The following is a 10668-nucleotide window of genomic DNA, read 5'->3' on the forward strand; positions in this document are numbered from 1 at the left end:
TGCTCTACTAGATCCACTAGGATCCCACAGGGAACCTGGGAGGGTCACTCAGTTATGATTTTGCATTTTAACTTTTTTTTTTAAGATTTTGATTGATTGGGCGCCTGGGTGGCTCAGATGGTTAAGCGTCTGCTTTCGGCTCAGGTCATGATCTCAGGGTCCTGGGATCGAGTCCCGCATCGGGTTCCCTGCTCAGTGCAGAGCCTGCTTCTCCCTCTCCCTCTGCCACTCCCTCTGCTTGTGCTCTTCTGTCTATCTCTCTGTCAAATAAATAAATAAAATCTTTTAAAAAAAAATAAAAATAAAAAAAAGATTTTGATTGATTTATTTGAGAGTGGGGTGAGGGGCAGAAGGAGAAGCAGACTCCCCGCTGAGCAGGGAGCCCCATGCGTCTTGATCTAGGGACTCCAGGGCCATGACCTGAGCCGAAGGCAGACACTTAACTGACAGAGCCACCCAGGCGCCCTACACTTCAAGTTCTTGAGGGAAATCGTGTACATCATTAAGTCCCACCACACCATTTTATCAGTGAGGGAACTGAGGCCCAGAGTGAAAGACGGACTTGCCCCAGGTCATCGTTCTAGTCCTGCCTTTGCCACTAACGTGCTCCTGTGAGGCTTTGGGCAAGTCACTTTCCCTTTCCGAGCCTGCAGTTTCCTCCTCTGTAAGATGAGAGGTTTGCAGTATTTAGAGACCGAAGTTGCCTCCAACTGACTTTTGCTGTATTAAAATAATCATTCTTTCTACCACTCTCAAGTGTAGACGTTGGATTCCTCACTCCCTGCCCCCCTACCTCCCCCCCCACACCCATCTCACACACGAAAAGTCAAAAAAAGACATGTTTGGATACCTTTTGAGCTTAAGTTTAACCGAGTGCTAGTTTTCACCGGGGGTAAGGACAAGAAGAGAGTGGTCCCACAGAAGAAAGTGCTGAATGCTGACGGCTCCTGGGCGCTTGCCCAGTGTGCCCAGCCGCTGTGATCCGGTCCCTGCAGGGCTAAGCACTGGCAGCACAGTGGGGATAAATAAGGCCAGCGATCACCCCTTACATGGCCATCCCCAAGCTGCCCGGAATCCCTGGGATTACGCAGACTTCTGGAGCTCTTGGAGCAAGTGCACATCACCTGCTGCCGCCACAAGTGTGCCTGGGCTCCGGCAGCCTCTGTCTTGTGACTGAGGAATTTTTAAATGGAAGCTCTGAGCTCACAGAAAAAGAAAATGTCTCCCTGATGTCACCCAGTTGCTGCCAATTCATCAGCTCAAGTTAAAGGTCAAAGAGGGGGAAGCCACTGCTCCACGGTCCCGTGGCTGCTCCCTTGGACGGGGCTTCCCTTCCAGCAGGCTTCCCACCAGCCACCCAGGCCGGGCCAGCAGTGGAAGCCAAGCCGAGAGCTGTTTGCATTTCCAGGGCACGCACAGAGGCAGTCCTGACGCCGCTTCGCTGCTTCTGCCCTTCGCAGACATGAACCGATCCATCCTCCCGGCCCTCTCCCGCAGTGGGGGCGCACCCTGCAACCCGGACACAATGCCGGTCTGAGGGGCCTTCCCCGGGATCGCTTCCAGGCTAAAACCAATTTGGCACAGAAGTTCCTGGGGGTATTTTAATAACTAAATGCTGTGCTCAAAGAGCAAAGAGTAGGAGCCCCGCGACTCGGGATGACAGCCTGCTCCCATGGCTTCCTAGGAGGGAGATCTTTGCAAGTGACTGAGCCTCTCTGAGCCGGCTTCCTGACCTGGAAAGTGAGGTGAAGAATACTTAACCTCCCAGGGCTTTGCTGAGGATTCAATGTGAAGCTCTGCTACAGGGCCTGACATGTTGTAAGTGCTCAAAAAAATGTCAGCTTGGAACCAAGACACGCAGCGAGAACTGGACAAATCACTTAATCCCTGAGTCTTCACTTCCTCATCTGTCCAATGGGGTAAGAAGCACATGTAATTGACAGGGTCGCCCTCAGGGTTCAGGGACACAGATACACAGCAATGAACACAGCACCCAGCACTGGAAAAATAAATCGTGGCTGCTGGGACTCCCCTCTCCATCAGTCAAACTGGGATCTGTAGGGACGGCCTGCCGTAGTCATGACAAAACACCTTCTCCAAGCCTGACACGGTCCTCGGCCCCCTACAAGTCATAATCCAGAGTTAAAGATGAGACATGGGAAAACATGTATATATATGGTTCAAACATGGGCACAGAAACAAAATTTTTTTAATTTGTTTTTAGGGTTTTCCCTTTTGGGGAGACTGTTTTCAATTGTGGCCTAAGTTTCCAAAGAGAAGAGAGAGATGATAAAAGTTACACGGGTGAGAGAGAGGATTAAGTGGGCCGACCACAAGGAACCAGTAGATGGAATGGGAAGTGACGTCAAGGAGGAGGAGGTTGAAATAACTGAGTAATAAGATAGCAGTGGATTTCTCTAGAATTGGAAGGGACCACAGACTAGTTCTCTACTTCAAATGTAAGGAACAGGGCACCTAGGTGGCTCCGTCGTTAAGCCTCTGCCTTCAGCTCAGGTCATGATCCGAGGGCCCTGGGATGGAGCCCCGCATTGGGCTCCCCGCTCAGCGGGAAGCCTGCTTCTCCGTCTCCCACTCCCCCTGCTTGTGCTCCCCCCCCTCTCTGTCAAATAAATAAATAAAATCTTTTTTTAAAAAAAAAGATGTATTTATTTGGGAGAGAGAAATAATGAGTGGGGGGAGGGGCAGAGGGAGAGAGGAGGAAGCAGACTCACCGCTGAGCAGGGAGCCTGATGCGGGGCTTGATCTCAAGACCCTGAGATCCTGACTTGAGCTGAAACCAAGAGTTGGAGGCTTAACTGAGCTACCCAGACGCCACATGCATCTGACTCTTGATCTCAGATCAGTCTTGATCTCAGTGTTGTGAGTTCAAGCCCGTGTTGGGCTCCACGCTGGGTGTGGAGCCTACTTTTTAAAAAATATATATATATTTTTTAAGTAACAAATGTAAAGAACAGCCCTGGAAAGACAATGACAACGGCCAGAGCTGCTCAGAGTGGCTCACCGTGCTCACCCAATGCTGAGTGTGGTTCTCCTTCTTGGGCACCGTGGGTGCCCCCAAACACAGACTTCTGCCTCAGTGATTGACTGGAGGCTGCCCCCTGCAATCCAGTCTGCAGTCAACCCGAGTTCTCCCAAGTTCTCCCGAGTTCTCCCTCCCTCCTGGTATCCCCCATCCTCCGCTTCTGGCCCAGGGATGTTCAGGGTGAAGTTTTTCTTCGGGGCTCCTCATTCCCTCTCAGTACACTCTCACAGTGTCCCCAACAGGTGAGCCCTGGCAGCCTCTTCCTGCATCTTTCCTCTTACCCTTAAGACAAAGGCGTTCAAGGCTCTTGGTTTTATATTTCCACGGGCTATTAATATTTTAATGACAAGACCTAGAGAGTCGACATAAATATATCACATTCTGTAAACATTTCTTGAGCCTCTGCCTAGTTACCAGACACTACTCTAGTCCTTCTACTTTCTCACTGCTAGCCTATTAGCTTCCCAGAGGCTTCAGGTAAGAAATAGAGAATCACAGTGCGCGACCCTCTGCACCCTCCTGCCCTTCAAATGCGGCCAACGACCAAGTGTTGTGAGATCTTTCTTCTGTCTCCCACACGTGTTTCTCCCTCCCTGTTTTGACTGGGCACCTCACCTCAGCCCTTCCTAGTCTGTCATTTGTACCCCTGCGTCCAGAGCCTCAACCTTCCTCCAACCTATTCTGCACAACTGCATCTTCCTCAAAAGCCTCCTTCATCGCCTTATCCAACCCCCCCCCCCCAACTCCATCCAAATCCTTTGATGGCTCCCCCCCCCCCCCCAGTTTCATTCAAGGTTCTCTGTGACCCTGCCCGAACTCTCTGGAGTGGGATATATTCATAGAGCCCAGCCTCACCCAAGACAGGGATCTCAGGGAAGGAAGGGGGGGGTCTGGGTATCAGTCTGACTAGAGGGCTGTGTACCCAGGAGGGCTTTAGCGCAATGTGGCCGCGCAAAAATCTGAATCATAGTCAACGAGGGCAGCCAAATTCCTATCTGGGAAATCAGGGCAGTCTGAAGGGTGAGGCCAAGCCGTAAACAGAATGAGTAATGAGGTCAGAAGCTGGTGGGGACCAGAATCATGTCTAGATGCAGTTCAAGGAAACGGAAATGGTACAGGACTGAGGCTGTGGATTGAATTATAAGAAGGTATGCTGCTCTACATGGGGATGGGGGCGGGAAGATCAGCCCTCGAAATCTCTCCTCCCTCTGGCTTTGCTCTTTGGGTTTTCATGTGTGTGGAAATGCCCGTCTTCCCTGCCCCGCAGTTTCCCACGCCTCCCAGGGCCCCAGCACTGCCTAGTGACTTGTCCAAGGTAGTGTGGTGGTGGATGTGGAAACAGAGCTCCGTCTCCCACCTAACAGGGGATGTGCTAGGGAAGCAAGCTTAAACTCCTGCTCCTCACATCTCCACCTCTCAGATTCCTCAACTGTAAAGCGAGGACAACAATAAAGCTACTTCATAATAGTGTTACATAATAATAAGAATACTCTGAGGATTAGCCAAGCAAATATTTGTAAAACGCTTAGAACAGTGCTTGGCACATAGTAAATGCTGTATAAGTGTTAGTTAAATAAAAATAAGGTGCACAGCTGGTAAATAGGGCCAGTACTCAAAGTCAGTTCTAATTTTAACGTTCGACTCCTTAGATCCTCCACTAAGGTCAACAGCAGGTTATGATGGACTAAGCTGACTATAGGGCTTTCAAAAACTAATTTTCATGTCAACAAAGAATAGAAAAACATGCTTTTGGCTTATTTTCCTCGGGCCCAACAGAAATATCACTTGAGTTAGCACCCTTTCCTGTTCTTAGGAAACCACTAAGAAATCCAGATGGACCAGTTCAAATAATAGTTTCCAACTCAAATTTAATAAACCTTTCAAAAAAAAAAAAGTCAAACTTAGAAAATGACTGTGGGTTCAGGAAAGAACAGCATAGGAGTGCCTGGCTGGCTCAGTCGGCAGAGCGGGTGACTCTTGATCTCAGGGTTGTGAGTTCGAGTCCCCAGCTGGGTGTAGAGATTACTTAAAAAAAAAAAAAAAAAAAGGACCAGTGTAGATTAGGGAAGCTGGGCTTAGTCTGGCAAGGGTCAAGGCTACAGCTCTCCTTGGAGAGCTAGCCAGAGAGCAGATAAAACAGAGGAAGAAACACTGTATTTATTTTCCAAAACTGTTGGGGGAAGGTGTTTGGAAAAGAGAGAAAGGAGAGGGAGAATGTGTTTGGTTTGTAAAATGATAAAAAAGGGACTGAGTGTATTGTTCTATGGCTCAGTAGCAATTCAAAGAAGATAGTGCAAAAGGCTGCTTGCTTTAGCAATCTATCAACCAGAAATCTTTATTAACTGAACCTCTCACTCGACTACAATATGGCACTAATAGATGTTCGAAAATGATGACCCTGATAGACTGCAAGATCCGAAACAGCTTTCTGAAACAAGAGAAAAAAGATGAAATGAAGCTTGGTATGGTTTGTGACAAGTGTATTTTATTGTATTCTAATTTTTCCCAAACAAGCAATATTTTTGTCATCTGTTGTATGGGGGTGATTTATACGCCATCTAATAACTCCCTACCCATCCTATCACTAGAACGATACCTTTGCCTGATTATGGTTGGTATCAGGGTTTAATAAATACTCCTTTTCTCTGGACACGCTTTCCCCGTTGCTTGCTTCCGTGTTCCCGAGCCCTGGGCTTTATGCCTGTCTCTGCCAGAACGTGACCCGAGGGTCCTCCACTATCTAGAGTCTTCCCCAAAGGAGCTGTCCCTGGCCCTTCCAACCACTCACCCTGCTTGCACACTTTCACGCTGGGGTGGAGGTTTTGAGGAGGGCGCTCTCTTTCTCTAAGACCACGAGGAAGGACACCGGCCTGGGTAGAAGGGAAGGAAAGAGCACAGCTCTTGGGAGGTAAGGCCTGGGAGCGCGGGGCGGCGACAGCTGAGTGGCGTGGGGCACGTGGCCCGACGGGAACAGGCACCGAGCCGCAGGGACCGCCCCGGGGACGCCCGAGACACAAAGCAGACCCCAGCTCGTGCCCGCCGGGCCCCGGATCCCTCAGCCACAGAGGAGGTTCTCCCGCCTTTATTACCGTCCCATTCCTCTCGCGCCCCTCCTCGGCCCGCACTTCGGGCTCCGCATACCACAGGGGTCAGACCCAAATAAAACCCGTACATGGACTCCATCCTCGGGGCACAGCCTTAGCTTACCACCTCGGACCGAAGATGGCCCCGGCTCTCACCTCCCTTCCCCACCCCCGAATCTCTGCTTGTAAACACCAGTCACTTGGTAACACCCTCAATCAGACGCCTTTGGGCTATTATTCATCACCGACTAACCTTCAACCAACTTCATCTTCACAGGCCTCCCCCCAGAAGAGAGGAAATTCCACAGCTCTGAGGTGATGTGAAACGTGTTCTGCACGCCCCGGCTCTCTTTCTTTCTCTCTCCCCAGCCAGTTCCCAAACTGGGTTTCCCGGGCCCCCCCTGGACGCGGCCTTCCCCCGTTCTCCCCCCCCCCTCCACCCCCCTCCCTTCTTTCCCTCTCCATTTTACACACTGTAACCTGATAGGCTGGAAATGCAGCCTCTTTCATCTTCCATTTCCCACATCCTGAAAGTCCGGAGAGAAGGAGCCCACCCAGATAAAGGCATTCCAAGTATGCGCATCCCCCTCCCCCTTTAACTCCATTCACAAAGCAGATTACTAAAGGCCCGGGGCTCCAGGGAGGCCCTAGGCCCCTCCCCCATCCCGGCGCCCCAGCCCCCCCTACCCCCAAGAGTTTACTCATTCCAAGCCCTCACTCCTCACCCGCACAAAAATCTAAGTCCACATGCCTAGAACCAAAAATTAACTTTTCCCTGGACTCTGATCCTAAGGGAAGCTTTCAAACTTCACTCTGATTGGGACCGCAAGGGCTGGAGATTCTGCCTACCATTCATCTGTCCCGGAGTTAGCGTTTCTAGATAAGAAGGCTCAGGGAAAATGTGGCTTTGGACCAGGGGGAAGAGATACAAATGTAACATGTAATGTTTCAAGAGGACATGCTCATGTCTTCGGGAAAGATCACAGACTGTTCTAACCCAGAGACATTTCCTTACAACAGAAATTGTTTGGAGGCCAGAGGAAAAGATGCTTCATTTGAGGGGATAGGCGGAGAATGGGGGCTTGTGTGTCTGTGTCTGCGGAGGGAGGTTCTGGTAGCATTTTTGTTTAGAAATTTCTTGAGTCCAAATATCCTACTATAGTTCTTCACTACCTGTAAATTAGTGATTAGAAAACACGCCCCCAGCTCAGTTCTTTAGTTGCCTTGCCCTGTCCTGAGCTGTCACCGACAGGGAAACAGAGGGCAGGAACAGCCTCTCTGACCTCAACCTCAAAGGTTAGGAAGCACCCCCCACCCAAGCATCCCCTTTCATTAAGGATGATAAACTATCTTATCCGTCCTTCAGGGAGAGTGGGAAAGATACTTGAATCTGTACCAGGTCTGGCATAATCAGTTTTCTGAGTTTACCAGTCACTGTGTGAAACAGGATTTCCTGTGTCAAAGAATGCTCCCCAATCCTGATACCACGGCGTATATTTAATAGATTATAAACCATATTGTCTTTGCAACTCAGGAGAGCTAACATGCTCAATGCACTAGCATTGGACTGAAAATATGCTAAAATCCTGGCACATGTCAGTGCACTGGGTCATGAATTCAGTAGATCTAATGATTACCCAAGAAGTCTCATGGAATTCCAAGAAGAATTCAAGAGCCCAGACCTGGGAGATACAATCATGATGATAAGAAATTACAGACTGTGGCAGGACAGCACCCCTGTGGTGCTGAGGAGAAATGTGTACCGCAGCTCAGCTCCAGGACTGGCCCACGTTTGCAACCCCCATGGAAGGTAGCCTGCTCCCCATACCCAGCTGGTAAGAGGCTCCTTCATGGGCTCAGCCTCCTTAGCCAACAGCAGCACAAAGGGATGCACTGGGATGCTTGCAACTCTGAGCAAGTACTATTCTCTCGGAGCCTCGGTTTCCTTCTCTGTAAAATACGAATCCTTGCTAATCCACGTGTGATCCCCAGATCCGCAGCGAGGCTTTACCTGGGCGCTAGCTAGAAATGCAGAATTCCAGGCCCTAACCCAACCGACAGCATTTGAACAGGATCCCCAGGTGATGCCTGTGCACCTTACAATCTGAGATGCTCTGGCCTAGCCTCGGGATCTTGACGATCCTCTTTCCAGGTCTGAAATTGTCTGATCTCACTAAGTGGTTTCCAGGGCGGTTTTTCTTCGCTGATAAATGGTTTTTCTTCTTTCCTAAGCCTCCACTGTTGGCACTGACTGTCTCTCCTGCCAAGGAACTCCAGTTTCAGTAGGCATCGGATTTGCATGAGGAGCTTGTTTAAAATGCAGATTCCTGAGCCCCATCAAGAGACACTGACTAGGATTCGGTGGGGCCAGAAAATCTGCATTTCAACCAGTTCCCGCCAGGTGGTTCTACAGGTTATGGTTCCCGGATTACACTCCTTTCTTTGACTTTTTATTATGGAATATTTCAAACATAAGAAATAGACAAAATAGTAATAATGAGCAATCATGTTTCAAAACCCAGCTTCCACAATGATCAACTCAAGATCAATTTTGTTTCGCTCAGATTATATTTTTGAAAAATGATTGCATCTAGACCTTCCCAGTCTTCTGAGTTCCCCTCGCCTAACTGCCTGTAATCCTTTGGTTTTTTTTTAAGTAATCTCTCTGCCCAACAGGGACTCAAACTCACGACCCCCGAGATCGAGAGTCACGTGCTCTGCAGGCTGAGCCAGCCAGGTGCCCCTGCCTGGAGTCTTTTAAAGCTCAGCTTGTTCACCTTGAGAACAAGAGTTGTGTCATATTGTCTTGGAGTCCCTAGCACCCAACACTGTGCCTGGCACATGTAGGCACTCAGAGAATGTATGCAATAGTACATTAAAAAGAAATTTACAGTAAAATAATTATCGTCTACCTGGATGGTTTAAGATGGAGGTAAACGGGATTACCTGATCCCCCATTTTTTCAATTATTTGCCTGTGATGCCTTTTTCAGTTCTAGAAATTAAGGCCTCAAAATGCATCTTACCAAAGTGAAAGAACTGGCAGGAAGTTTCCAGAGGTCCTTGTTGACGTCCCTTTCCTCCTGGTTTCAACATTCCGTAAACGATTTTGTGTTTGTGTGTGTGCGGTAAGAGAAAAGGTAGGAAAATAGCTCTGGGGAACGAGGATATCATCTCATGGCCTGTTTTACTCTTTAACCTGGTAATAAATCTCTTTAAAGTTCCTGAGGTATTCAGAATATCCTGTCCGTGGCAAGGTCTTCCCACAGTCGTGAAAGGTATTCAAGTTTCCTAGGTGGACAGTGTGATGAGATCCCAAAGGCACAGTCTTGCCCTTTCTGACCATTCGTAAACGATGAGGCTCAGTCAGCTAACTCTCAGATGGGTGTGCTAAATAATAGGAGGGAGAGTGAGGGAAGAGGCAGGACCAAACTGAGAAAAGCTCGCCAGTTCCAGAACTCAGCACAACAATCAAGGGATAAAGCAGTAATTAGGCCTGATTATCATGCAAGGCAGCCCCAGTTAAATTGGAATGTAGCCGGAGAGACGAAAGGCTGGATGGAGAGTTTGCTATGCAGGAGACACGCTTTGATGTCTGCAGGGAAGGTTGTGTTTCATTCAGCCCTCCAACCAACCAAAAAAATGTTGCAGGAGCAATATGAAACCTTCTAAAATGCAGCAGACGGGAAGCTGGAGTGGAGAGCAAGGGGCTGGGTCCAAATTCCCCTCATGAGTGAGTGTGTGTGTGTGTGTGTGTGTACTTATACACGCCTCTTTTCTCAGATTTACCGCTCCAGCCTCTTGGATATGTCAGAAGACAGGAAAAGAGAAAAGGAGCGCACGCTCCAACTATTAACTCGCCGTCCTGGGCTTGGCACACTCTTAGGACGAGGGAGAATGTGTTGAAGCTTGGGGCAGGCTTTTTACCAGCTGTGCGGAGAAAGCAGAGGAAACCGAGGTAAATGACTGTGTGTGTCCCGGAGAGGCCCTGAACTCTGCTGACTGATGCAGATGGAGTCTTCTGAGGCTGCCAGCTACCAGAGCTTTTGACCAACTGATGTAGGAAGAAGAAAATGAACCAAGGGCGCCTGGGTGGCTCAGTTGGTTAAGCGACTGCCTCCGGCTCAGGTCATGATCCTGGAGTCCCGGGATCGAGTCCCACATCAGGCTCCCTGCTCAGCAGGGAGTCTGCTTCTCCCTCTGACCCTCCCCCCTCTCATGTGCTCTCTCTCTCAAATAAATAAATAAAATCTTTAAAAAAAAAAAAAAAGAAAAGAAAATGAGCCAAGAAAGTAGGTTAATCTCCCAGAGGAACACAAAATAGGTAGCAAGTACCATTTTTACACCTTTCCCTCTTTAATTGCTTCCAACCCAGAGCTGTGAAGCCCAAGGAATTCCTTTTGTGTCCTTACCTTACCTTGTAGGGGTATCCCCGATCTAATACGGTGTTTTTGTACCTGGGCTCATTGCTCAGCTAGGTGCACTCCCCAAAGCAACCCACAACTTCCATTTCCATGCAAGGGTTTTTCAGTGCAACTTGGTA

General features: G+C 49.1%; 1 long non-coding RNA gene across 1 annotated transcript; it reads left to right on the forward strand.

The window, feature by feature from the left end:
* Positions 1–4097: 4097 nt before the first annotated feature.
* LOC123836940 (uncharacterized) lies at positions 4098–10365 on the forward strand. The gene is made up of 3 exons (XR_006789122.3): positions 4098–4191; positions 6404–6441; positions 9909–10365. It is a non-coding gene; the product is annotated as an uncharacterized LOC123836940 (long non-coding RNA).
* Positions 10366–10668: the final 303 nt, after the last annotated feature.

The sequence above is a fragment of the Mirounga angustirostris genome, unplaced genomic scaffold, assembly GCF_029215605.1.
Source record: "Mirounga angustirostris isolate CCGP_5_RB_7025 unplaced genomic scaffold, mMirAng1.0.hap1 SCAF_8, whole genome shotgun sequence".
In the NCBI taxonomy this organism is placed as follows: Eukaryota; Metazoa; Chordata; class Mammalia; order Carnivora; family Phocidae; genus Mirounga; species Mirounga angustirostris.